This window comes from Hyperolius riggenbachi, chromosome 4 (assembly GCF_040937935.1).
Source record: "Hyperolius riggenbachi isolate aHypRig1 chromosome 4, aHypRig1.pri, whole genome shotgun sequence".
Classification (NCBI taxonomy): Eukaryota; Metazoa; Chordata; class Amphibia; order Anura; family Hyperoliidae; genus Hyperolius; species Hyperolius riggenbachi.
This window is the reverse complement of record NC_090649.1, coordinates 302,787,130-302,812,442: the sequence shown is the minus strand read 5'-3', so window position 1 is coordinate 302,812,442 and position 25,313 is coordinate 302,787,130. Positions and strand designations below refer to the sequence as shown.

Here is a 25,313-nt window from a genome sequence, read left to right as displayed (position 1 = left end):
AATAGCAGTTGTAATTTGCATGTGCCTCCACAGGGGCATAAGGCCATCTACCTGTAAAGGACAAAGGGTGATATCTCATTTATTGGTGTTGGGGCATACAGACAGAAGAGGAACCCCATCACCATACTAAATCGTAGATAAGCTGTAGGATTAGTGATACCCTGAGAGGAAGCTCTGACTACTATTAAACATATAAACCAAGGAGAGACAATCTCTCCATAAAAGGAATTGAGCTTACAAACATCTATAAACTTAAGAATAGGTAAAAGAGAACACAAAAATAAAAGGAAACCTATACCTCCTGTGATATGGTATCTTCCTTAGGAATTTTTGTTTTTATAAATTTGTTCCATATTGAGATTGTTATCCATTGTTGCTAGAATAAGAGTGGATGTGGGTACTATGCTGGAACCCCAATTTTGCAGAATTGTTTGTCTAGCTCCGCAAAGTAAATTAGTTATTTCTTTACGGTATTTTAAGGGGAACTCCTGTAGGCCTATGTGTAGCATAGCAAGTTGGGGGTGAGGATGAATGAGGATTGGATTATGTTGTTTATGTGTTGGTTAATAGTGGACCATAGTGGGGAAATTAGAGGGCAGTCCCAGAGAATATGTTCTAGGGTACCATTGTTAAGGTTACATCTCCAGCATTGAGGGCTGTTAGTGCTGGCGAATCTAGCTAATTTAGCCAGGGTAAAGTACCAATGCAAAATTTTTTGAAGGGATTCCCTGTGGGAATTGTGGGAGTATTTTAGCACTGATTCGGTAGCTAGTTTTATATCTTGATAGTCTATATTGGTGTGTAGTTTACGTGCCCATGGATCTGTGAATTTTTTTAGTCTTGTTGAGTGAGTAATAGTTAATCGTAATACCACTGTGATATGCCCCCTTTAAGAGGCACGTTACTATTTAGCATAGCATTTAAAGACCTTGAGAGAGAAGGAGATTGGCTAGGTTTATCTTTAATCTGTTGCTGACTGCTCCACGCCAATTGGCGTGAGCAGTGCGGCAGCCCCAGGACTGGTCCACGCCCATTGGCGTGAATGGTCTTGTATGGGGCTAGCAGGAGATCACGCGCAGGATGCACGCGCATCTCCTGCTTGTGGGGCGGAGCTACACCCCGCCTTCAGTCTCTGAGCGGCAATCGCGGTTTCGCGGTCTAATTACTTTGTACAGCGCTGCGATCTGCAGCAGCTCTGTACTGGGGACAGCTGTGTGACACGGCTGTCCCTCTGGGACACAGGGAAGCGTGAAGTGTGATTGGCTGGCTGGGGGGAGGGAGGGAGGAAGGGGAATGGGGAGAAACCAAAAAAAACCTTAAATTTATTTAAAAAGCGTTTATATAAATATTGATAAAAAAAAATAAACAATGTGGTGGCGATCAGACCCCACCAACAGAGAGCTCTGTTGGTGGGGGGAAAAGGAGTGGGGAATCACTTGTGTGCTGTGTTGTGCAGCTCTGCAGCTTTGCCTTAAAGCTGCAGTGGGCCAATTAAGTAAAAATGGCCTGGTCACTAGGGGGGTTAACACCGCAGTCCTCAAGTGATTAATAAGGTGAGATATTTGTAAATATTGGAAAGTAATTGATTCTGTGCATTGGTACTGTTCCTTTAATTGTTTTGATTTAAGCTTCCTATTGTGGAACAAGTCATTTATGTATTGAATGCCTGTTTAGCTTCAAGATGATAGTTGAAGATTAGGGATGGTGTGTTGGAGCGCATGAATTGGAAGTTTAAGAGGGATGTAATCTTCTGATGAAATGTTTGCAGAGCATAAATGTTTCCATGACTGAATTGTGGCGTTGATAGTTGGTAGGGTTGATTTTGTTTAACCACTTGAGGACCCACCCTTTACCCCCCCTTAAGGACCAGCGCTGGTTTGATTGATCTGTGCTGGGTGTGGGCTCTGCAGCCCCCAGCACAGATCAGGGTGCAGGCAGGGAGATCAGATTGCCCCCCTTTTTCCCCCCCTATGGGGATGATGTGCTGGGGGGGTCTGATCTCTCCTGCCTGCTGTGGGTGGCGGGGGGGGCACCTCAAAGCCCCCCTCCGCGGCGAAATTCCCCCCTCCCTCTCCTACCTGCTGCCTCCCCCGGTGATCGGGGCTGCACAGGACGGCTATCCGTCCTGTGCAGCCAGTGACAGGACGTCCCCTGTCACATGGCGGCGATCCCCGGCCGCTGATTGGCCGGGGATCGCCGATCTGCCTTACGGCGCTGCCGTACAAATGTAAACAAAGCGGATTATTTCCGCTTGTGTTTACATCTAGCCTGCGAGCCGCCATCGGCGGCCCGCAGGCTATTCACGGAGCCCCCCGCCGTGATTTGACAGGAAGCAGCCGCTCGTACGAGCGGCTGCTTCCTGATTAATTAGGCTGCAGCTGGCGACGCAGTACTGCGTCGCTGGTCCTGCAGCTGCCACTTTGCCGACGCACGTTATGAGTGTGCGGTCGGCAAGTGGTTAAATAAGATTCATAATAGTCAAAGAGAGTAGATGTTTTGTGGGGATATCGACTAATTCACGCTCTATATCCACCCATAGTTTTCTGTCTGTAGATTCCCACCAATGTTTGCTTGCTTCTAAAATGCAAGCATGTCTATATGATTCTAGGCAGGAGATTCCAAATCCTCCTGATTTTTTTAGGAATTTGTAGGGATTTGATTGCTAGTCTATGTTTTTTATCTTTCCAAAAAAGCATGCTAGTGTTTTATGTCTGAGAAAAAATTCTTGGGTATGGGTGTTTGGATTGTCCTGAATAGTTACAATATTTTGGGAAGGACCTGCATTTTGAAGGCTGAGATTCTACCTGTGTGGGATAGTTCTACTTTTGATATTTTCCCCAAATCTTTAGTTATATATTTAATTAAGTGGAGGTAGTTGGACTTATAAAGGTCTGACACATTCTGGGGGAGTTGGATACCCAAGTATGGGATAGAGGAATGTGTTATTGGAAAGGGGGAACTGGTTCGTATTTGTTCCACTGTTGTTTTGTGTACGTTTTTGCACATTAATAGTGATTTGTTGGCATTAACTTTATAAAATGAAGCTCTGGAGAAGTTATGCAATACTCTAATTACTTGATCAAGAGAGGTCATAGGATTAGTTAAAGTGAGGATCACATCATCGGTAAATAACCCGATTTTGTGATTATATTCACCAACCTTAATTCCAGAAATCTTATTGTTTGTTCTTATAGTTTTGGCTAGGGATTCCATAATAAGAACGAAAATCAATGGGGATAGGGGACACCCCTGTCTTGTACCATTTGTTATAGGAAATGGTTTGGATTGAAAACCCGCGTGGGATACTGTGGCCGATGGGATTGTATATAGTGACAGTATGGTTTGCAGGATACTGCCCTGGAAGCCACATTTGAGTAAGGTTTGGTGTAAAAATTCCAAAAGGAACTCTGTCGAATGCCTTCTCTGCATCCAACGTTAGATACAGAGAAGGCCCCCGAGCAGTTTCTGAGTAGGACATGAGGTCGATAATCTGTCTTGTACCATCGGTGGCCTGGCAACCTTTTGTAAAACCTACTTGGTCAGGATAAAAGGGTAATTTAGTTCTGGAAGGAAGGGGAGAACATGTCTTGCTGTTCTGTTAACTTAATTTTATTTAGGAGATTGTCTATTTGTAGGCGTGTATTTTTTTTTTTTGACTGGCTCCCAGCTTGATGAGAAGGCCTCTTACATAGGCTTTGTGTGCCAACCACATAGAAGCCGCATTGCATTGAGATTGTTCATTAAATTTAAAAAATTCAATGAGTTGGAATCTTATCTGGGATTTGTTTTCGGGGGTGAGTAGAAGTGAGTTATTCAGCCTCCAAGGTTTAGTTATGAGAGAGTGGGTTGGGAAATCCAAGGTAAGGATAACAGCAGCGTGATCGGACCATGATATAGGACCAATCTTCACTTCTGATGCAAATTTCAGGTCCTTGCTATTTAGGAGAAAAAAAAGTCAATTCTGCTGTACGATCTGTGGACTTGGGAATAGAATGTAAAGTCTCTCTCTGAGCTGTGCATAGCTCTCCAGGGATCGTATAACAGCTCTTTATGAAGCCAGGACTGTAGAGAGAGGGGTTGACGTGGACCTTTATATGTAGAATCTAGCACGCACACACTTCTTAACTTCATTGTAATTGTTACATTTTTTTTGGGACTGATAATGCCCTTCAATCATGGGGAGATAAACCAGTTACAATACCAATTGCCCTTCAGTGGCTCACAGTTTAGTCAGCACACTAATGGGAGATGAATCTGTACAGAAAATTTTACCAGAAAGTAAAAAAAACAAACCGTGAAGGATTTTTTAAGCCATGGGTAAAATAAACCATAGATAAAAGGATTGGGTGCTGAATTGAAGTATCCAAGCCATAGAACAACATTGTAAATATCAAATGATATTGAGAAAGTCAGGTATGGATCAATGATTGTTATAAAGAAAAAAGGCATCCAAGACAGTAGAAAGGCCCCATGACAAGACTTGGTGTTCTTGCTGCTTTACTCTCACTTTGTATAGAAATTTTATTCTTGATGTCTTGTTTTTTCACTTTTATTTTTAGAATAAATCTGCATGACTTTGGCTTATTTGTTTGCAACTGAAAAGATGTATATGTAAAGTCCAGTCATGAGGCTGCCTGGGATAAAGCATGATACCAAAGCTGAAATTATACTCCATATTTTATTAAACAGAAGAGAGCATGAGCCTAGGCAAATTGCGGAAGGCAGAACCCCCTGCAGACCTTCCATATTAGTGCTGGTAAGCACAAGGCCAAATGAATAGATACCTGGTATGGTCCAGCTAATCAGCAAACAGACCTCTATCACAAGATTTGTTACTAGCTTGTGGTAAAGAAGTGGATGACGTATGGCATAGTATCGGTCTACAGAAATGAAGAAGAGATGGAAAATGGAGGCTGTGCACAAGGTCATATCAATACAGCTGTGCAATTTGCAAAATAACTCTCCAAAATACCAGCAGGAAGAGATGGATCTCAACATGCTGTATGGCATTACCACTAGGCCAAGCAGAAAATCTGTGAAGGTCAAAGATAAAACAAGGAGGTTGGTTGGAGTATGGAGCTGTTTAACCTCTTCACCTTAAAGGGTTTTTCTGCTCAAAAAACCCGTCAGCGCTCATTCCATTCATTCACCTATAACTTTATTACTACTTATTACAGCGAAACAATCTATATTTTGTTTTTTTTGCCACTGTATAGACTTTCTTTGGGGGGTACTTTTTGCTAAAAATTATTTTCTTCTAACTCAGTTTTAATAAGAAGAATAAGAAAAAAATTGAAAAAAAAACATTATTTCTCAGTTTTCAGCCATTATATTTTCAAAATGAAACATGCTACCGTAATTAAAACCCACACATTTTATTTTCCCGTTTGTATCGTTTATTGCAACGTTTAAACCAAAGCCAATATTTCATTTGGAAATAAAGGAGCATTTTTTTAAGTTTTGCGTCTATCCCCAATTACTGGCCCATAATTTATAAAGTAATTGTAGTATACAGTTTTTGTATACATATTAAAAAAGTTCAGTCCCTAAGGTAACTATTTATGTATTTTTTTTTAATTTTGTAATTTTTTAAAAAAAAAAATAAATAAAAAAATGGTAACTTTAAGGGAGTGTGGGAGGTCAGGGGTTAATAATAATAATAATAATAAAAAAGGTAACTAGGGATAATAAACTGAAAAAAAAGGGGGATGTAATATTACAATTTGGCCACAAGATGTCCTCAGTACTGACTTCAGCTCCGTACTGTTTGTACGGAAACGGAAGCACTACGCATACGGAATGAATGAATGGCCGAGCCGTCTGTGTAGACGGCTGCAGCCATTCACACGGGGAATTAGATCAATGAATGGGATTTGTTTTCCCATTCATTGATCTAGTGGCGGGCGATCGGCGGTAATGAGCGGCGGTACCGAGCGCGGGGGGCGAGCGGGGGGGGGGGGGGGGGGGGGCGTGGCGGGAGGGACATAGTACCTACGTCCCTGCAAAGAGTTATGGCAGTTTGCAGGGACGTAGTTACTCGTCCCGGGGTAGGGGAAATGGTTAAAGTAAAAAACTAAAATGAACACCAAAAAAATTCCCAACAATTGTAGGGATTATAGTACCTCATGCTACTCATAGTAACATCAATGACAGGAATTTGTTTTTTTTACCTACAGTGAGAGAAATAAATATTTGGTCACCTGATGATTTTGCTCATTTGTCCTCTGACCAAGAAATGCCCAGTCTATAGTTGTAAAGGCAGGTTTATTGTAACTGTGAGAGATAGATTAAAGCGGAATATAACCCTGCATTTCAACTTTGCTCTAAAACATTATTTACAGCATATTATATGCAAAAAGCATTTTTTTTTACTAGACCAGCATTGGAAGGGTTAAACACAGAGGTTTTAAGTTCCGTGCAGACGTTCAGATAGTTACATTCTATTTAGTTATATGTATATATTTAGAAATGTTACACACTCTTTGGCTGTCCTCCAACTCCTTCTCAGTGAGAGAGATGAGTCACAATAAACACTTAGATACATTTGTGTAAACAAAAAGTATCTAACTCAAGTTCGGATGCGTCTGCAAAAATCTCCAGGGACTTTAAAGCCCTGTGTAACCCTTCCAATGCTGGTCTAGTAAAAAAAAAAATGCTGGTTGCATATAATATACTGTAAATAATGTTTTAGAGCAAAGTTGAAATGCAGGGTTATATTCCGCTTTAAAAACAAAAGAAAGAAAAAACAAGTCAGAGCTTGATGTGTATTGTAATGAGTGAAATAACTACTTAGTCCCCTATTAGTTAGCAAGATTTGAGGCTCTCTGGTGTCTTCTCTTTGTGCGTAATGAGCTGAGATTAGGGGTGTTCTCTTTAAGGGAGTGTTTGTAATTAATTTTATGTGCTCAAATACAATACATTTTTTTCAATAGCCTGGCCCAAATTCTTCAAGAGAGGTACGATTTCCTCCCTGTTCATAAGATCAACAGCTTTATTAGCATATCTTTTATGCATTAGATGCCTCCACCCCTGTTTTACTGTATACAAGACACCCGTCCACAGAAGCAATCAATCAATCATATTACAAAATAGCTACCATGGCCAAGATCAAAAGGCTGTCCAAACATGTCAAGGACAAGATTGTAGACCTGCACAGATTGGTGGTGAGAAGGTGACACAACTTGGCACTCTAATTCACAAATGGAAGAAACACAAAATAACTGTCAATATCCCTTGGTCATGGGCATCATGTAAGATCTCACCTCGTGGAGTTGCAATGTATTATGAGAACTGTGATGAAGCAGCACTGAACTACACAGGGGAACTACGCAATGATCTCAGGGCATTGGGGCCTTAATCACCAAGAAAACGATTAGTAACACACTACACTGAGAAGGACTCAAATCTTGCAGAGCCCGCAATGTTCTCCTGCTTAAGACAACACATGTGCAGTTTGCCAGTGCACATCTGAAAGATCCAGAGGAGAACTGGGTGAAAGTGTTGTGGTCATCTGACCAAAACAGAGCCCTTTGACATCAACTCAACTCACTGGGCCATATGCAATTCACTTTTTCACCTGAGTTTTCTCCTAGGTGATATTTTCACAACTTGTAAATAAAATACCTTTTAAACTACCTGCAGGAAAACAACTACTCATAATCATTTTCCCAGTACTTTTTCACCTAACTTTTGGCACTTTTTCCATTGCAAAGTGCTAAAAAGTTTTTTTTAAATTGAAGATTAAAAATTATCTCCTAGGAGAAAACTCAGGAGAAAAAGTGAATTGCATATGGCCCCCCTGGGCTATATGCAATTCACTTTTTCACCTAAGTTTTCTCCTAGGAGATAATTTTTCATTTTCAATTTAAAATAAATTTCCAGCACTTTTCAACTGAAAAAGTACCAAAAAGTAGTTGAAAAGTACTATCAAAATAGTTTTGAGTATTTTCTAGCTTTCTGGTGGCTTAAAAGGCATTTTATTGGCATGTTTAAAAATATCTACTTGTAGAAAACTCAGGAGAAAAAGTGAATTGCATATGGCTCCCTGTGTTTTGAGGAGGAGGAATGCTGCCTATGACTCCAAGAACGCCGTCCACACTGTCAAATAAAGATATGGACACATTATACTTTGGGGTTATTTTTCTGCTAATGGGACAATCACAGAACACCTTTACCATATTGACAGGCCATGAGGTCTCAAGTATCCGACTGTAAATACGTGATCATTAGAGATGGCCCGAACGGGTCGCGTCAAAACGTGAACTTTATGCGAGTTCGACCCGCCCCCTATACTACATCATTGGGCTAAACTTTGACCCTCTACATCACAGTCAGCATACACATGGCAGCCAATCAGGCTGCACTCCCTCCTGGAGCCCCCCCTGCATCTGTGTCCATGTGTCCCACTGCTTTTATCTAGCAAATTAGGCAAATAAGCAAGCTCATTTTTCTCTTGGGTAAATATCGCAATGGTACATGCTAGGGCGGCTTCAGCATGTAGCGTTGGTGGTATAGTGGTGAGCATAGCTGCCTTCCAAGCAGTTGACCCAGGGTCGATTCCTGGCCAATGCTTGTGAGCTTGCTTTTGACAGCCTACAAGTTCCTGGAAGACAAGATCCATGAACAGTTAGGGCATCCCCCACCAGAGAGAGTTTTTTTTTTTTCAATTTAGGACTTGATGCCTTTGAACTGAATTTTTAGCTTAAAACCATCAACAGATACTGGCGGAATTTCATAGCTAATTTCGGAATTCTGCTGGATTGAAAAAGCAATTCCATTCCGACCAAACGGAACGGAATGACCAATTTCCGACCAGAATTGCGGAACATACAATTCCGCGAAAAGCGGTGACCATCCCTACATGTGGTATAAGAGAAAAATAACCAATGGTGATGATAGGATAAGAATAGAGATGGCCCGCACGGTTCGCCCGCGAACGGTTCCCAGCGAACTTCCGGAGGTTCGCGATCGCGGAGAACTGCGAACTTTACCGGAAGTTCGATTTGCCCCCATAGTGCATCATTAGGGTCAACTTTGACCCTCTACATCACAGTCAGCAGGCACATTGTAGCCAGTCAGGTTACACTCCTTCCTGGAGCTAGTGTTGGGCGAACAGTGTTCGCCACTGTTCGGGTTCTGCAGAACATCACCCTGTTCGGGTGATGTTCGAGTTCGGCCGAACACCTGATGGTGTTCGGCCAAACTGTTCGGCCATATGGCCGAACTAAGAGCGCATGGCCGAACGTTACCCGAACGTTCGGCTAGCGCTGTGATTGGCCGAACGGGTCACGTGTAGTGTTGGGCGAACATCTAGATGTTCGGGTTCGGACCAAACATGGCCGCGATGTTCGGGTGTTCGAGCCGAACTCCGAACATAATGGAAGTCAATGGGGACCCGAACTTTCGTGCTTTGTAAAGCCTCCTTACATGCTACATACCCCAAATTTACAGGGTATGTGCACATTAGGAGTGGGTACAAGAGGAAAAAAATTAGCAAAAAGAGCTTATAGTTTTTGAGAAAATCGATTTTAAAGTTTCAAAGGGAAAACTGTCTTTTAAATGCGGGAAATGTCTGTTTTCTTTGCACAGGTAACATGCTTTTTGTCGCCATGCAGTCATAAATGTAATACATATAAGAGGTTCCAGGAAAAGGGACCGGTAACGCTAACCCAGCAGCAGCACACGTGATGGAACAGGAGGAGGGTGGCGCAGGAGGAGAAGGCCACGCTTTGAGACACAACAACAACCCAGGCCTTGCATGAGGACAAGAAGCGTGCGGATAGCAATTTGTATTTTGTCGCCATGCAGTCATAAATGTAATACAGATGAGAGGTTCAATAAACAGGGACCGGAAACGCTAACCCATCACAGATGTTCATTGTTCATGTTACTTGGTTGGGGTCCGGGAGTGTTGCGTAGTCGTTTCCAATCCAGGATTGATTCATTTTAATTTGAGTCAGACAGTCTGCATTTTCTGTGGAGAGGCGGATACGCCGATCTGTGACGATGCCTCCGGCAGCACTGAAACAGCGTTCCGACATAACGCTGGCTGCCGGGCAAGCCAGCACCTCTATTGCGTACATTGCCAGTTTGTGCCAGGTATCTAGCTTCGATACCCAATAGTTGAAGGGTGCAGATGGATTGTTCAACACAGCTATGCCATCTGACATGTAGTCCTTGACCATCTTCTCCAGGCGATCGGTGTTGGAGGTGGATCTGCACGCTTGCTGTTCTGTGTGCTGCTGCATGGGTGTCAGAAAATTTTCCCACTCCAAGGACACTGCCGATACCATTCCCTTTTGGGCACCACTAGCTGCGGTTTGTGTTGTTTGCTGCCCTCCTGGTCATCCTGGGTTTGCGGAAGTCAGTCTGTCGGCGTACAACTGGCTAGAGGAGGGGGAGGATGTCAATCTCCTCTCTAAAGTCTCCACAAGGGCCTGCTGGTATTCTTCCATTTTGACCTGTCTGACTCTTTCTTCAAGCAGTTTTGGAACATTGTGTTTGTACCGTGGATCCAGAAGGGTATAAACCCAGTAATTGGTGTTGTCCAGAATGCACACAATGCGTGGGTCGCGTTCAATGCAGTCCTAGGCCGAAGAGGTCATAGCCTAGGGTCACAAAAACCTGTTTATTTGGGCTATTTCAATGGTAGTGATGCTGACGTACATAAATCTCAGCCATGGCCGTTAGCAACGTCTGAATTTCACGAAATGTCTCATGCAGGTAGAAGACATATTGTTAGACTTGGATTCCAAAGATGGGGTCCCTACATCTCTGCAAACCAGAGTTACAGGGGTCCAAAATTGGTAAAATCCCCCATAGGCTTTCATTGCCTCCCTATTTCACTTTCCAAAATCTCACATCTTTTCAAAGGGCAATTGCTCAGCAGTGGCAAATTTTCTAGCATTGTAGGAACGGTTAGGGGGATCATAACTGGTGAGTTTCGGGCCCCTAGGCCGAAGAGGTCATAGCCTAGGGTCACAAAAACCTGTTTATTTGGGCTATTTCAATGGTAGTGATGCTGACGTACATAAATCTCAGCCATGGCCGTTAGCAACGTCTGAATTTCACGAAATGTCTCATGCAGGTAGAAGACATATTGTTAGACTTGGATTCCAAAGATGGGGTCCCTACATCTCTGCAAACCAGAGTTACAGGGTCCAAAATTGGTAAAATCCCCCATAGGCTTTCATTGCCTCCCTATTTCACTTTCCAAAATCTCACATCTTTTCAAAGGGCAATTGCTCAGCAGTGGCAAATTTTCTAGCATTGTAGGGACCCTTAGGGGGAACATGACTGGTGAGTTTCGGGCCCCTAGGCCGAAGAGGTCATAGCCTAGGGTCACAAAAACCTGTTTATTCGGGCAATTTCAATGGTAGTGATGGTGACGTACATAAATCTCAGCCATGGCCGTTAGCAACGTCTGAATTTCACGAAATGTCTCATGCAGGTAGAAGACATATTGTTAGACTTGGATTCCAAAGATGGGGTCCCTACATCTCTGCAAACCAGAGTTACGGGGGTCCAAAATTGGTAAAATCCCCCATAGGCTTTCACTGCCTCCCTATTTCACTTTCAAAAATCTCACATCTTTTCAAAGGGCAATGGCTCAGCAGTACCAAATTTTCTAGCATTGTAGGGACTCTTAGGGGGATCATGACTGGTGAGTTTTGCCACTGCTGAGCCATTGCCCTTTGAAATGGTGTGAGATTTTGGAACGGTAAATAGTAGGCCCAATGAAAGCCTATGGGGGATTTTACCAATTTTGGAGCCCTGTAACTCTGGTTTGCAGAGATGTAGAGACCCCATCTTTGGAATCCAAGTCTAACAATATGTCTTCTACCTGCATGAGACATTTCGTGAGATTCAGACGTTGCTAACGGCCATTGCTGCAATTTATGAACGTCAGACTCGCCACCATTGAAATTGCCCAAATAAACAGGTTTTTGTGACCCTAGGCTATGACTTCTTCGGCCTAGGGGCCCGAAACTCACCAGTCATGTTCCCCCTAAGGGTCCCTACAATGCTAGAAAATTTGCCACTGCTGAGCAATTGCCCTTTGAAAAGATGTGAGTTTTTGGAAAGTGAAATAGGGAGGCAATGAAAGCCTATGTTGGATATTACCAATTTTGGACCCCTGTAACTCTGGTTTGCAGAGATGTAGGGACCCCATCTTTGGAATCTAAGTCTAACAATATGTCTTCTACCTGCATGAGACATTTCATGAAATTCAGACGTTGCTAACGGCCATGGCTGAGATTTATGTACGTCACCATCACTACCATTGAAATAGCCCAAATAAACAGGTTTTTGTGACCCTAGGCTATGACCTCTTCGGCCTAGGGGCCCAAAACTCACCAGTCATGTTCCCCCTAAGGGTCCCTACAATGCTAGAAAATTTGCCACTGCTGAGCAATTGCCCTTTGAAAAGATGTGAGATTTTGGAAAGTGAAATAGGGAGGCAATGAAAGCCTATGGGGGATTTTACCAATTTTGGACCCCTGTAACTGTGGTTTGCAGAGATGTAGGGACCCCATCTTTGGAATCCAAGTCTAACAATATGTCTTCTACCTGCATGAGACATTTCGTGAAATTCAGACGTTGCTAACGGCCATGGCTGAGATTTATGTATGTCACCATCACTACCATTGAAATAGCCCAAATAAACAGGTTTTTGTGACCCTAGGCTATGACCTCTTCGGCCTAGGGGCCCGAAACTCACTAGTCATGTTCCCCCTAAGGGTCCCTAGAATGCTAGAAATTTGCCACTGCTGAGCAATTGCCCTTTGGAAAGATGTGAGATTTTGGAAAGTGAAATAGGGAGGCAATGAAAGCCTATGTTGGATTTAACCAATTTTGGACCCCTGTAACTCTGGTTTGCAGAGATGTAGGGACCCCATCTTTGGAATCCAAGTCTAACAGTATGTCTTCTACCTGCATGAGACATTTCGTGAAATTCAGACGTTGCTAACGGCCATGGCTGAGATTTATGTACGTCACCATCACTACCATTGAAATAGCCCAAATAAACAGGTTTTTGTGACCCTAGGCTATGACCTCTTCGGCCTAGGGGCCCGAAACTCACCAGTCATGTTCCCCCTAAGGGTCCCTACAATGCTAGAAATTTTGCCACTGCTGAGCAATTGCCCTTTGAAAAGATGTGAGATTTTGGAAAGTGAAATAGGGAGGCAATGAAAGCCTATGTTGGATTTTACCAATTTTGGACCCCTGTAACTCTGGTTTGCAGAGATGTAGGGACCCCATCTTTGGAATCCAAGTCTAACAATATGTCTTCTACCTGCATGAGACATTTCGTGAAATTCAGACGTTGTTAACGGCCATGGCTGAGATTTATGTACGTCACCATCACTACCATTGAAATAGCCCAAATAAACAGGTTTTTGTGACCCTAGGCTATGACCTCTTCGGCCTAGGGGCCCGAAACTCACCAGTCATGTTCCCCCTAAGGGTCCCTACAATGCTAGAAAATTTGCCACTGCTGAGCAATTGCCCTTTGAAAAGATGTGAGATTTTGGAAAGTGAAATAGGGAGGCAATGAAAGCCTATGGGGGATTTTACCAATTTTGGACCCCTGTAACTCTGGTTTGCAGAGATGTAGGGACCCCATCTTTGGAATCCAAGTCTAACAATATGTCTTCTACCTGCATGAGACATTTCGTGAAATTCAGACGTTGCTAACGGCCATGGCTGAGATTTATGTACGTCACCATCACTACCATTGAAATAGCCCAAATAAACAGGTTTTTGTGACCCTAGGTTATGACCTCTTCGGCCTAGGGGCCCGAAACTCACCAGTCATGTTCCCCCTAAGGGTCCCTACAATGCTAGAAAATTTGCTACTGCTGAGCAATTGCCCTTTGAAAAGATGTGAGATTTTGGAAAGTGAAATAGGGAGGCAATGAAAGCCTATGGGGGATTTTACCAATTTTGGACCCCTGTTACTCTGGTTTGCAGAGATGTAGGGACCCCATCTTTGGAATCCAAGTCTAACAATATGTCTTCTACCTGCATGAGACATTTCGTGAAATTCAGACGTTGCTAACGGCCATGGCTGAGATTTATGTACGTCACCATCACTACCATTGAAATAGCCCAAATAAACAGGTTTTTGTGACCCTAGGCTATGACCTCTTCGGCCTAGGGGCCCGAAACTCACTAGTCATGTTCCCCCTAAGGGTCCCTACAATGCTAGAAATTTGCCACTGCTGAGCAATTGCCCTTTGAAAAGATGTGAGATTTTGGAAAGTGAAATAGGGAGGCAATGAAAGCCTATGTTGGATTTAACCAATTTTGGACCCCTGTAACTCTGGTTTGCAGAGATGTAGGGACCCCATCTTTGGAATCCAAGTCTAACAGTATGTCTTCTACCTGCATGAGACATTTCGTGAAATTCAGACGTTGCTAACGGCCATGGCTGAGATTTATGTACGTCACCATCACTACCATTGAAATAGCCCAAATAAACAGGTTTTTGTGACCCTAGGCTATGACCTCTTCGGCCTAGGGGCCCGAAACTCACCAGTCATGTTCCCCCTAAGGGTCCCTACAATGCTAGAAAATTTGCCACTGCTGAGCAATTGCCCTTTGAAAAGATGTGAGATTTTGGAAAGTGAAATAGGGAGGCAATGAAAGCCTATGGGGGATTTTACCAATTTTGGACCCCTGTAACTCTGGTTTGCAGAGAAGTAGGGACCCCATCTGTGGAATCCAAGTCTAACAATATGTCTTCTACCTGCATGAGACATTTCGTGAAATTCAGACGTTGCTAACGGCCATGGCTGAGATTTATGTACGTCACCATCACTACCATTGAAATAGCCCAAATAAACAGGTTTTTGTGACCCTAGGCTATGACCTCTTCGGCCTAGGGGCCCGAAACTCACTAGTCATGTTCCCCCTAAGGGTCCCTACAATGCTAGAAATTTGCCACTGCTGAGCAATTGCCCTTTGAAAAGATGTGAGATTTTGGAAAGTGAAATAGGGAGGCAATGAAAGCCTATGTTGGATTTAACCAATTTTGGACCCCTGTAACTCTGGTTTGCAGAGATGTAGGGACCCCATCTTTGGAATCCAAGTCTAACAGTATGTCTTCTACCTGCATGAGACATTTCGTGAAATTCAGACGTTGCTAACGGCCATGGCTGAGATTTATGTACGTCACCATCACTACCATTGAAATAGCCCAAATAAACAGGTTTTTGTGACCCTAGGCTATGACCTCTTCGGCCTAGGGGCCCGAAACTCACCAGTCATGTTCCCCCTAAGGGTCCCTACAATGCTAGAAAATTTGCCACTGCTGAGCAATTGCCCTTTGAAAAGATGTGAGATTTTGGAAAGTGAAATAGGGAGGCAATGAAAGCCTATGGGGGATTTTACCAATTTTGGACCCCTGTAACTCTGGTTTGCAGAGAAGTAGGGACCCCATCTGTGGAATCCAAGTCTAACAATATGTCTTCTACCTGCATGAGACATTTCGTGAAATTCAGACGTTGCTAACGGCCATGGCTGAGATTTATGTACGTCACCATCACTACCATTGAAATAGCCCAAATAAACAGGTTTTTGTGACCCTAGGCTATGACCTCTTCGGCCTAGGGGCCCGAAACTCACCAGTCATGTTCCCCCTAAGGGTCCCTACAATGCTAGAAAATTTGCCACTGCTGAGCAATTGCCCTTTGAAAAGATGTGAGATTTTGGAAAGTGAAATAGGGAGGCAATGAAAGCCTATGGGGGATTTTACCAATTTTGGACCCCTGTAACTCTGGTTTACAGAGATGTAGGGACCCCATCTTTGGAATCCAAGTCTAACAATATGTCTTCTACCTGCATGAGACATTTCGTGAAATTCAGACGTTGCTAACGGCCATGGCTGAGATTTATGTACATCACCATCACTACCATTGAAATAGCCCAAATAAACAGGTTTTTGTGACCCTAGGCTATGACCTCTTCGGCCTAGGGGCTCGAAACTCACTGTAACGATTGTGGGATATCTTCGTGTTCAGCGCACAAAGATGTGCGCTGACACTGCGGAGGTCCTCCACAAGCGTGTCAAGATACTAGAACCCAGCTTTTGGTGTAAGCACCAGTAGAGGGAAATTCCTGTCGGCAGATGGCGCTGGGGAGTGCAGAGGAACCAATCCTCTGTACCTCCACAAATGCCAGACAGGAATTGTACGAAGCGCAGAACGCAATCGCAAGAGAAGCGATTGCGAATGAGAACGAGCAAAGGGACAGGTTGTATGTGTGTGCGCCAATCTAGTCGCCACCCCGCGACCGCGCACACACAACAGCAGGTGCGAAACAGAAACGCAACTGCCAAGAACGGCGATTGCCAGAAGTGACACAAGGCAGATCAGAACAGAATACGAGGATAGCAAAGGCACAGCAAATCATACAATGAGAAGATACAGAAAATAATAAACGCTAGCTAACCACGAACACCGCACTCATTCGCAACAGTGCACGCGGTTATGCGCGGTCTCCACGTGATAAGCACAATAGAGACAAGCACGCCTAACTAACCATCAACAGACAAACACGAAACAAAGAACGTGAACGCTTGCTTAACGGTTACCTCATCGAGCCTACAGCAAGCGCCCGTATCAGACAAGACAGACAAACGAGAAACAGGAACTAGGCAGAAAGGATCCACCGCTCTTCCGCCAGAGCAAGTGTGATCCAAGCAGGAACACAGATCAGAAAGATCCACAGCCGCTAACGCTAGCGGCTAGTGCGATCTAAACAAGACAGATCAGATGAGGTAGCTGGTAGCAACCGCTGCTCCAGCTTACACTCCAGAAACTAGATCAGAAGGATCCACAGCCGCTACCGCTAGAGGCTAGTGCGATCCAAACAAGACAGAGCGATACGCTATCAACCGCCGCTGGTGACAGCGCAATCGCGACAGACAAGACAGGACAGAATAGGCAGTACAAATTATACACAAACTGACTGCACTAACTAGGAATGCAAGGAGCACTCCCCAAGAATTAACTATACTAAGATAGCAGTGGCTGACACTCCAGGTGAGTCCAGCAGGAACAAACCTCTATGAGCAGCGAAGCATTGTGGGACACACATAGTACTTATAGTACACGCCTCCAATGAATGTGGCCAGGCAATTTGCATGACAACGTATGCAAATTCCTCAGCAAGCACAAGCTGCAAAACTGACAAAAGGTCTTCTTTCCAGAGTCCTGCAGCATGCAGACCTGAATAATGATCTAAAGGCTTCCTGCCTGCGCAGGCAGCCGAGCGGATCGTTACACTCACCAGTCATGTTCCCTCTAAGGGTCCCTACAATGCTAGAAAATTTGCCACTGCTGAGCAATTGCCCTTTGAAAAGATGTGAGATTTTGGAAAGTGAAATAGGGAGGCAATGAAAGCCTATGGGGGATTTTACCAATTTTGGACCCCTGTAACTCTGGTTTGCAGAGATGTAGGGACCCCATCTTTGGAATCCAAGTCTAACAATATGTCTTCTACCTGCATGAGACATTTCGTGAAATTCAGACGTTGCTAACGGCCATGGCTGAGATTTATGTACGTCAGCATCACTACCATTGAAATTGCCCAAATAAACAGGTTTTTGTGACCCTAGGCTATGACCTCTTCGGCCTAGGACTGCATTGAACGCGACCCACGTATTGTGCGCATTCTGGACAACACCAATTACTGGGTTTATACCCTTCCGGATCCACGGTACAAACACAATGTTCCAAAACTGCTTGAAGAAAGAGTCAGACAGGTCAAAATGGAAGAATACCAGCAGGCCCTTGTGGAGACTTTAGAGAGGAGATTGACATCCTCCCCCTCCTCTAGCCAGTTGTACGCCGACAGACTGACTTCCGCAAACCCAGGATGACCAGGAGGGCAGCAAACAACACAAGCCGCAGCTAGTGGTGCCCAAAAGGGAATGGTATCGGCAGTGTCCTTGGAGTGGGAAAATTTTCTGAAACCCATGCAGCAGCACACAGAACAGCAAGCGTGCAGATCCACCTCCAACACCGATCGCCTGGAGAAGATGGTCAAGGACTACATGTCAGATGGCATAGCTGTGTTGAACAATCCATCTGCACCCTTCAACTATTGGGTATCGAAGCTAGACACCTGGCACAAACTGGCAATGTACGCAATAGAGGTGCTGGCTTGCCCGGCAGCCAGCGTTATGTCGGAACGCTGTTTCAGTGCTGCCGGAGGCATCGTCACAGATCGGCGTATCCGCCTCTCCACAGAAAATGCAGACCGTCTGACTCAAATTAAAATGAATCAATCCTGGATTGGAAACGACTACGCAACACTCCCGGACCCCAACCAAGTAACATGAACAATGAACATCTGTGATGGGTTAGCGTTTCCGGTCCCTGTTTATTGAACCTCTCATCTGTATTACATTTATGACTGCATGGCGACAAAATGCAAATTGCTATCCGCACGCTTCTTGTCCTCATGCAAGGCCTGGGTTGTTGTTGTGTCTCAAAGCGTGGCCTTCTCCTCCTGCGCCACCCTCCTCCTGTTCCATCACGTGTGCTGCTGCTGGGTTAGCGTTACCGGTCCCTTTTCCTGGAACCTCTTATATGTATTACATTTATGACTGCATGGCGACAAAAAGCATGTTACCTGTGCAAAGAAAACAGACATTTCCCGCATTTAAAAGACAGTTTTCCCTTTGAAACTTTAAAATCGATTTTCTCAAAAACTATAAGCTCTTTTTGCTAAAAAAAAAATTTCCTCTTGTACCCACTCCCAATGTGCACATACCCTGTAAATGTGGGGTATGTAGCATGTAAGGAGGCTTTACAAAGCACGAAAGTTCGGGTCCCCATTGACTTCCATTATGTTCGGAGTTCGGCGCGAACACCCGAACATCGTGGCGATGTTCGGCGAACGTTCGCGAACCCGAACATCTAGGTGTTCGTCCAACACTACCTGGAGCCACTCTCCCCCTTATAAAAGGTAGGCACCGCCGGCTTTTTTACTCACTCGTGTGCCTGTAGTAAATAGACAAGGGACAGTTGCTGCAGACTCTCGTAGGGAAAGATTAGTTAGGCTCTTGTAGACTTAATAGCTTGCTCCTTGCCAGGGCCGGCCTTTGACCTGAGCGACCGGAGCGATCGCTCAGGGCGCCGGCTTCTAGGCGGCGCTCCTGTCGCCCTGGCCGCATATGTTATGGAGCTGGCTGCAGCCTCCAGGCTCCGGGTTCTTCTCGCATGGTAGCTCCGCCCCCTGGTGCCGCTGGGGGTGATGGGGGCGAAGACCAGGAAGAGAAGTGGTGACACTCATTAGATACATTGGACGCACCACCACGCCCCCTTTCTTCCCGGCTGCTTTTGAAAGTAGCAGCATTCTGCGACTTCCCAGGCCAGGCTGCTAGAAGGTGAGTTTACAGCTTGGCAAGTGTTCTTATCTATATAGGCATCGGGACCTGCTGCAGAGTGTGTCATCTCCAGACACTGCAGAGAGCATCGGATTTCATCATGTCCAGTGACTGCTGCAGCCATACTATCTGTAGCCTGTCACGGATAATGATGATGACTGCCTATAGTGGAGACAGCAGGAGTCCTGATGCCTATTTAGATAAGTTGATTTCCTACAGTTGCAGCCAGCTAGATTCTCCTTGTCCAGCGGACACCCCATGTGATTGCTGTAACCATCTCTCTCCTCTCCCTTCCTCCTCTTCCTCTTGTTTTTTCCCTAGTGCAGGCTGTCTGCCTGCTGTGTGTCTGATATGACCCTGCTGCCCCTGCAAAGTACAGCTAACTAAAACTAAATTCATGTTGTTGTTGCTAAACTTCTCTCACCTGCCTCCCCACCACAATCTTCTCTCTCTTTCCTATTTCCCTGTCCTCTCCTTTCCATAGCTCTGTGTGTCTCTATCTTCTTTCATCTCATGGTTTACTTTCTTTCTTTCTTTCTTTCTCCTTTCTTTCCCTTCCTCTCTATTCTGCCTTTCTGCCACACAGTCACTCTTCCCTTTACATTCTCTGCTTTCCTCTCATCCCTATTTTTCTACCATCTCCTTTCCATCCTCCCACAATCTCCCTCTCTTTCTCTCCTTCCCTTCCTTCTCTTACACTCTCTCCTTTATTCAGGGGCGTTGCAATAGGGGTTGCAGAGGTTGCGGCTGCATCGGGGACCTTGGGTCAGAGGGGCCCCGAAGGACCCTCCCTCAACTACAGTATTAGCTCCCTATTGGTCCTGTGCTCATAATAATCACTTCTATAGATACATTAAATAGTGGAAATCATTAACAAGCTATTTCCCATCCCCTTCTTGCACCTCTGACACTGTAGTTGCCATTGGTAGGTTTTGGTGCGTCGTATCAATTGTTATGTATAGAGTGCTTGGGGGGCCCCATTGTAAATTTTGCATCGGGGCCCACAGCTCTTTAGTAGTGTTGGGCGAACATCTAGATGTTCGGGTTCGGGCCGAACAGGCCGAACATGGCCGCGATGTTCGGGTGTTCGACCCGAACTCCGAACATAATGGAAGTCAATGGGGACCCGAACTTTTGTGCTTTGTAAAGCCTCCTTACATGCTACATACCCCAAATTTACAGGGTATGTGCACCTTGGGAGTGGGTACAAGAGGGAAAAAAATTTAGCAAAAAGAGCTTATAGTTTTTGAGAAAATTGATTGTAAAGTTTCAAAGGAAAAATTGTCTTTTAAATGCTGAAAATGTCATGTTTCTTTGCACAGGTAACATGGTTTTTACCGCCAGGCAGTCATAAATGTAATAAAGAGAAGAGGTTCCATAAACAGGGACCGGTAACGCTAACCCAGCAGCAGCAGCAGCACACGTGATGGAACAGGAGGAGGCGCAGGAGGAGAAGGCCACGCTTTTTGAGACACAACAACCCAGGCCTTGCATGAGGACAAGAAGCGTGCGGATAGCATGCTTTTTACCGCCATGCAGTCATAAATGTAATACAGATGAGAGGTTCAATAAACAGGGACCGGTAACGCTAACCCAGCAGCAGCAGCAGCACAGAGCACACGTGATGGAACAGGAGGAGGCGCAGGAGGAGAAGGCCACGCTTTTTGAGACGCAACCCAGGCCTTGCATGAGGACAAAAAGCGTGCGGATATAGCAATGCTTTTTGCCGCCATGCAGTCATAAATGTAATACAGATGAGAGGTTCAATAAACAGGGACCGGTAACGCTAACCCAGCAGCAGCAGCAGCACAGAGCACACGTGATGGAACAGGAGGAGGCGCAGGAGGAGAAGGCCACGCTTTTTGAGACGCAACCCAGGCCTTGCATGAGGACAAAAAGCGTGCGGATATAGCAATGCTTTTTGCCGCCATGCAGTCATAAATGTAATACAGATGAGAGGTTCCATAAACAGGGACCGGAAACGCTAACCCAGCAGCAGCAGCACACGTGATGGAACAGGAGCAGGCGCAGGAGGAGAAGGCCATGCTTTTTGAGACACAACAACCCAGGCCTTGCATGAGGACAAAAAGCGTGCGGATATAGCAGCAATGCTTTTTGCCGCCATGCAGTCATAAATGTAATACAGATGAGAGGTTCAATAAACAGGGACCGGAAACGCTAAACCATCCCAGATGTTCATTGGTCATGTTACTTGGTTGGGGTCCTGGAGTGTTGCGTAGTCATTTCCAATCCAGGATTGATTCATTTTAATTTGAGTCAGACGGTCTGCATTTTCTGTGGAGAGGCGGATACGTGAACCTTGCAGGCAACGGCATTCTTCAAGCTTCGGGTTATTTTGCTGACCACGTGCTCATGCAACTCAGGCACTGCAGAGCGCGCAAAGTGGTAGCGGCTGGGAACCACGTAACGTGGGATGGCCACTGACATCATGCCCTTGAAGCTGTTTGTCTCCACCACTCGATATGGCAGCATTTCGCAGGCCAGAAGCTTGGCTATGCTGGCTCTTACTGCCACGGCCCGGGGGTCATTTGCTGGCAATTTCCTCTTGCGCTCAAACATCTCCGAGACAGACAACTGAACCGTAGGGCTGCACAACGAAGGGCTGTTGGTTGTTGTGTTTGATGAACACTGGGAGACCTCAAGAGCACTACTCCGGAAAGTGACAGTGTCAGCGTCATCTGATTTTTTGGAATGTTTTGAACCACGCAATGGCTGGGCTACTGCTGCTGCTGAGGCGGGTCTGGTGGTGAGTCTGGTGAACCCAAGGGAGGCAGTGTTGCTGGTGGTACCCTGTCCTGCCGCGTTTGCCCACAGAGTGGGATGTTTGGATAGCATGTGGCGGCTCATGCTGGTGGTGGAGAGGTTGTTAATACTTTTCCCCCTGCTCAGGCGGGTCTTGCACACCTTGCAAATCGCCATGGTAACATCCTCAGTGCAGTCTTCAAAGAAAGCCCAGAATTTGGAGCACCTGCCTTGCTGGCGATTTCTGTTTGCGCCTCTTTTGCCTCTCACTTGAACTTCCACGCTTGTGGTGCCTGAAATTGCGCGCCGCCTACCTTGTGGCACAAGGCGAACTCGTGCAGCAGTGGGTTCTTCAACAGACTCATCTGTGCTGCTGCTACGACGGCGATGTTCTCGTTCACAAACAAAATCTGGGTCTATGTCCACATTGTCCATACCCTCCTCTTCCATCTCCTCAAACTCGTCATATGTCATTGTGGGGGGCCGCCGCCGTGGAGTACAGCTCCCCAGCACAACCGTCAGGGGAAACACCTCTTCCCTTGCCCCTCCCTCTTTCACCGGATTTCTTCCTCATTTCACTTATCCTTACAGTACACGCTGACTGGCAGCAGTACAGTGGCAGTACAGAAATGCTATACAGTGGTGGGTGAGCGGTGTACCACTATTGCCAGCAGCGACACAGAGCACAATGCTATACAGTGGCGGGTGAGCGGTGTACTACTGTTCCCAGCAGACAAAGAGTGGCAGTAAACACAATGCTATATAGTGTGGCTGAGCCGTGTACACAGAGTGGCAGTAAACACAATGCTATATAGTCTGCTATATAGTCACCCCGAACGGGGTGATGTTCTGCAGCACCCGAACAGTGGCGAACACTGTTCGCCCAACACTACTGGGAACGCAGATTTTAGTACCTAAACACACGATACAACATGTTTTCCGGGGTCGGACTCTGAGGCACATACAGATGGTCCCGATCATCATCCTCATCATACAACTCTTCTCCTGAGTCTGACCCACCCACCACCTCTGCCACCCCAACATCCCCAGACACAGTCACAGACCCCTCATCGTCCTCAACATTAACTTGGGATGCTGGCCTGAGCCCGACCTCCTCCTCCACATCAGGCCCCATCATCCCCTCAATGGCAGCCCTCATTAATCGCTCTGGCGCCGGACCGATGGACACAACGTTCTCCTCCGGGGAGGGCTGCTGCTGACCACTGGCTGCTGGGGTGGATGTTATAGCTTGCGTGGGGCGTTGGCTGTTGCTGTTGTTGGGAGTGCTGCTCACAGCGGAGGTCTCTGAGGAACTCATGGTGAGCTCATATAGTGGTTGACGGTGAGTGGAGTATTACTGATCCCAGCAATATACACACTGACTGGCAGAGTACGCAATGCTATATAGTCTGGCTGAGCCGTGTACACAGAGTGGCAGTGAACAATGCTATATAGTCTGGCTGAGCGGTGTACACAGAGTGGCAGTACACACAATGCTATATAGTCTGGCTGAGCCATGTACACAGAGTGGCAGTAAACAATGGTATATAGTCTGGCTGAGCGGTGTACACAGAGTGTCAGTAAACAATGGTATATAGTCTGGCTGAGCGGTGTACACAGAGTGTCAGTAAACAATGGTATATAGTCTGGCTGAGCGGTGTACACAGAGTGTCAGTAAACAATGGTATATAGTCTGGCTGAGCGGTGTACACCGAGTGTCAGTAAACAATGGTATATAGTCTGGCTGAGCGGTGTACACAGAGTGTCAGTAAACAATGGTATATAGTCTGGCTGAGCGGTGTACACAGAGTGTCAGTAAACAATGGTATATAGTCTGGCTGAGCGGTGTACACAGAGTGTCAGTAAACAATGGTATATAGTCTGGCTGAGCGGTGTACACAGAGTGTCAGTAAACAATGGTATATAGTCTGGCTGAGCGGTGTACACAGAGTGTCAGTAAACAATGGTATATAGTCTGGCTGAGCGGTGTACACCGAGTGTCAGTAAACAATGGTATATAGTCTGGCTGAGCGGTGTACACAGAGTGTCAGTAAACAATGGTATATAGTCTGGCTGAGCGGTGTACACAGAGTGTCAGTAAACAATGGTATATAGTCTGGCTGAGCGGTGTACACAGAGTGTCAGTAAACAATGGTATATAGTCTGGCTGAGCGGTGTACACAGAGTGGCAGTACACACAATGCTATATAGTCTGGCTGAGCGGTGTACACAGAGTGGCAGTACACACAATGCTATAGAGTCTGGCTGAGCGGTGTACACAGAGTGGCAGTACACACAATGCTATGTAGTCTGGCTGAGCGGTGTACACAGAGTGGCAGTAAACACAATGCTATATATAGCGTGGCTGAGCGAGGTGCACAGTGGCAGTACACACAATGCTATATAGTCAGGCTGAGCCGTGTACACAGAGTGGCAGTACACACAATGCTATATAGTGTGGCTGAGCGAGCGGTGTACTACTATTCCCAGCAGACACAGAACAGTAAACACAATGCTATATAGTGTGGGTGAGCGAGCGGTGTACCACTATTCCCAGCAGACACAGAACAGTAAACAGAATGCTATATAGTGTGGCTGAACGAGCGGTGTACCACTATTCCCAGCAGACACAGAACAGTAAACAGAATGCTATATAGTGTGGCTGAGCGAGCGGTGTACCACTATTCCCAGCAGACACAGAACAGTGAACAGAATGCTATATAGTGTGGCTGAGCGAGCGGTGTACTACTATTCCCAGCAGACACAGAACAGTAAACAGAATGCTATATAGTGTGGCTGAGCGAGGTACACAGAGTGGCAGTAAACAGAATGCTATATAGTGTGGCTGAGCGAGCGGTGTACTACTGTTCCCAGCAGCGACACACAATGACTGGGGGGGACCCTGGCTAGCGTGGCTGGAGAGCGAACTACCCTGCCTGCCTACCCAAAGCTAAACCCACAGAGAAATGGCGGAGATATGACGTGGTTCGGGTATTTATTTACCCGAACCACGTGACCGTTCGGCCAATCAGAGCGCGTTCGGGCCCGAACCACGTGACCCGTTCGGCCAATCACAGCGCTAGCCGAACGTTCGGGGAACGTTCGGCCATGCGCTCTTAGTTCGGCCATGTGGCCGAACGGTTTGGCCGAG

General features: G+C 45.7%; 1 pseudogene; it reads right to left on the bottom strand.

The window, feature by feature from the left end:
- Positions 1-25,313, bottom strand: part of LOC137504790 (trace amine-associated receptor 4-like) — a 67,587-nt pseudogene that overhangs the window by 23,078 nt on the left and 19,196 nt on the right.